Below are 3,872 nucleotides of genomic sequence, written 5' to 3'. Positions count from 1 at the left end.
TCCTCTGGACTTCATATCACCATCATGTCATGCTTAAGCTTTCACCTCTCGAGTTTTGCACTGCTGTCCTTCAACCCATCTATTTAAACTTACTAACAACAGTTTTTCACTTTACAAATATTAATTTTCTAATCCTCAGATCTTTACACAGGAAACCTTTTGCCCAGCAGCTGCCGCACCGCCGTCTCAAAGAAATCAATCCAAAGACAAGTTAATTTTTCAAATAAAAATAGCGAAGCCTTGGAATAACTTTAGTTTAAGCTTGTGATCTCTGAACCCCACGAGTGATTGAGCAGAACCTGTCTCCCCTGGGTCCCTGGCAGTGCCCGAGGCTGGACAGGGCTTGGGGAACCTGGGATGGTGGAAGGTGTTCCTGCCATGGCAGGTGCTGGATGTCCTTTAAGGTCCCTTCCCACCCAAACCATTCCATGACTCCAGGATGTGTCACCAGCAATCCTGGTGTCATGGAATGCAGCCGTGCCCTGGACAAACCTGTCTGACCCAAAGGAAAGGCCTGGTGTGCCTGTTCCAGGCTGTTTCCTGCACGCGACAGAAATGCTCACGTCACATCAAGTGTTCTCAGCCACCCACACTCATAACGTCAAAAAACAAAATGTGAACTTCCTGATGAGGCACGGAAATACCCCCGTGGCCTTTGGAGGGGCTGGGTTACTCTGAAAGTCATGAAACACTAGAGCAGCATTGAGGCTTGGTGGTCTCTGCACTCCTCTGGGCACCAGGGCTGTTTCTGTAGCTTTAAATTATTTCTGAAACTTTGAATTCTTTCACTTCAAATACATTCAGAAGTAAACTGTCCTCTAAGTTCTGCAAAACAACATAAAATGTGTTGGCGCATTTTTAGGTCATGCTCACACATTAGTTAAAAAAAGAGCAACAAACAGAAACTATTTGCTGTAACATGGAGTTTCAGTGTTTTACCATGATGGATTATTGGGAGCTGTATGGGAACTTCATCTCATTTTGCCTTTTACTGATCTATAAGCAGTTTTATCTGAGCACACTTCTGCTGCTCAGAGATTCTTTAGCTGAGCTTCGCTCTTTGCTGCTTTAATTCTCAAATACACAAGTGCTAAAATTATAGAATCATGGAAAAATAGGATGGTTTGGTTAGGAAAGGACCTTAAAACTCATCCTGTCCCACCCCCTGCCATGGCAGGGACAGCTTCCACCCTCCCAGGCTGCTCCCAGCCCTGTCCAGCCTGGCCTTGGGCACTGCCAGGGATCCAGGGACAGCCCCAGCTGCTCTGGGCACCTGTGCCAGGGCCTGCCCACCCTGCCAGGGAACAATTCCTGCCCAAAATCCCATCTAACCCTCCCCTCTGGCAGTCTAAGTCTGTGACATTCCCTTTCAAGCCTCGGACTGAGGCTGACACAGAATTGTCGCTGTTGTACAACTGAACAGTACAAAAAGAAACAAAACTTCAAAGCCATCAGGATAAATCAGGTCTGGCACCTTCCCAGCCACGCAAGCAGGTCTCCTGGACGAGCAGGCTGACAAGGAGGCAGGGTGTGGAATTGTATTTCCTTCTCCAGTTTGTTTTGTCAGCAGCAATGACTCTAGTTGTTTTTATTTTGTGAGTTCAGCTGTGAGCTGTACGAGAGGAGAGGAACTGGCTGTGAGCGTTTGAGGCTTGGCTGATCCCAGAGCCCAGCTCAGGACCTGCCAAGGCTGAGCCCACAGGGCCAGTTCTGCTGGAACATCCTCACTGCTCCCTCAGCCCCAGCCTGGGCTGGCCCAGCTGCTGTGGGCACTGGCTAAAGCTAAGCTTTCATTAAGAGTGCCTGATGGTTTTCCAGAGTTCCCACCAGTCTGCAATCCAAAATGAATGTTTGCCAGCTCCCTGAGGCTCAAGGGAACTGAGGGAAACTGAAGGAGTTGTGCTGGAATACTGAACCAAATCCAGAAACCTGCTTTTAGGTTGCAGGTAAGGAGCAAACAAGGAAGTAAACAAGCAACTCCAGTCTGTAATTACCTGGAGTTTGGGGAGCTGCTCCCTCCCAGGCTCTGCTTACACCCCCAGCACAGCACTGTCCCTGCTCACCCCTGTGGGCTGGTGGAAGGTGCTGACTCCGATTTCAGAGTGTCCCCACCCTGGACAGCCCCACTGCAGCCTGGCTTTAATACCCTGTGTACTGAGGAGAAGATTTCCCCTATCAATGAGTCAGAAAGAAGATGACATTCCTCACCACAGAATGAATCAGGAGAGGTATGGCAGGACAAACTCCTCCCTGGGTGAACAGCGTAAGAGTTATAATCAGAGTAAAAGGAACTTCTTCTGTGGTAATCAGAGCTGATTTACTGGGGAAGCTCTAAAAGCCACCCAGGGAAGTCCAGCAGTGTCCCCCGAGGAGCCTGTCCTGTTGCAGGGCTGCTCCCACCTGGATCCAGGCTCCAGCACCCCAGACTGAGCCCATCCTGCGGGGCCAGTGCCCTCCCGGGGCCGTGAGCCCAAATTAAAGCAAGATCCCCTCTGCAGAGGGCTGTGCTTTGGTGCTACCCCCGAAGGATGCCAGGAGAAGAGCAGAGCTGTGGTCTGGCAGTGCCCACGGAGCCCTGGCAGGGAGGGCTGGGAGCAGAGCCCACAGCATCCCCTCTCCTGCTGCTCCTTGTGCCCGAACTGTGGCCACAGAGGGGATCCCGCTGCTGGTGGGCACATCTCGCCTTCCTCCCGGGAATCCAGAGCCTCTGGATTATGTCTAGGCTGGTTATCTCACCACCACCCACCCTGCCGGGCATCACCTCCCAGCCTGACCCCCCTCTCTGGGAGGGCACCAGGGTGACCTTCTTGCTTGATGAATTGCGAGTCACTAATTCAACTGCTCGGCGGAAGAAAAGAGAAAATTAACTGACCCTTGTTATCTCGGGAGAGAACAAGCCCGGCGCAATTTGCTTTTTATTTTAGCTTAGTTGTTTGTTTTTTTTTTCCCCAAGGAAAGCGAGCCCGCCGCCCCCGTCCCCGCCTGCCACTAGAGGTCATTTCAGCACCGGGATAGGGACCGGCGGTGGCGGCTCCTGGCCCGGCCAGGGACACCTTCCACTGTCCCCAGCCCTGTCCAGCCTGGCCTTGGGCACTGCAGGGATCCAGGGGCAGCCCCAGCTGCTCTGGGCACCTGTGCCAGGGCATCCCACCTTCACAGGGAAAAGGATTCTTTCCTAACACCTAATCTAACAGCTCGGAGTCATTCCCCATTCTCCTTTAAAATGTTCCTTTTCAGCTCTCTGGGAGTCCCTTTAGGCACAGAAAGGGGCTCTGAGGTCTCCCCAGAGCATTCTCTTCTCCAGGATGAACAAACTTACAGCTAAAATAAAATCTCTGGTGCCTGTTTTGGGTGGTTGTTTCTGTTCAGAAGGGCAGGAAATGTGTCCTGGTAACAGTCATGTCCAGTAGCAAACTCAGCAGCGGTTGATGCCCTGCACAGCCCCACAAACACAGCTGGCCCCAGGGGCCTGGCTCGAGTGGCCCCAGAGACTCCTCGGGCACGGAGCAGCCGGGGCTGTGCTGCGGTGTCCGAGCCCTCTGCAGCCAGCAAACCCCGCTGGGCACGGCTGAGCGGGCACCTGGCAGCTCCTGCGCTGCTCCCAGTGCCAGCAGCTCCAGCGTGTCCATCCCCAGAGCGCTGCTCATCCCTTCTGCCCCAGCTCCTTGCCTCCAGCCTTCCCTGCTTCCCAAATCTCCGTCCTCTGTGCGGCCCCTTGTCTGCATCCATCCACTCACACACATCAAAGCAGCCCTAGCTTCCCTCCTCGTTCTTAACTTCTCAACACATTTTAAACCAGAATTAATTAGAGGGATCAAAGGCCCTTGTGGCTGTCCCCTGGAGCCCTCCCTCCCCAGCCTGGCCACGCTGGC

This window comes from Parus major, chromosome 14, assembly GCF_001522545.3.
Source record: "Parus major isolate Abel chromosome 14, Parus_major1.1, whole genome shotgun sequence".
NCBI lineage: Eukaryota > Metazoa > Chordata > Aves > Passeriformes > Paridae > Parus > Parus major.
The sequence above is the reverse complement of the archived record's forward strand: the minus strand, read 5'-3'. Positions refer to the sequence as shown.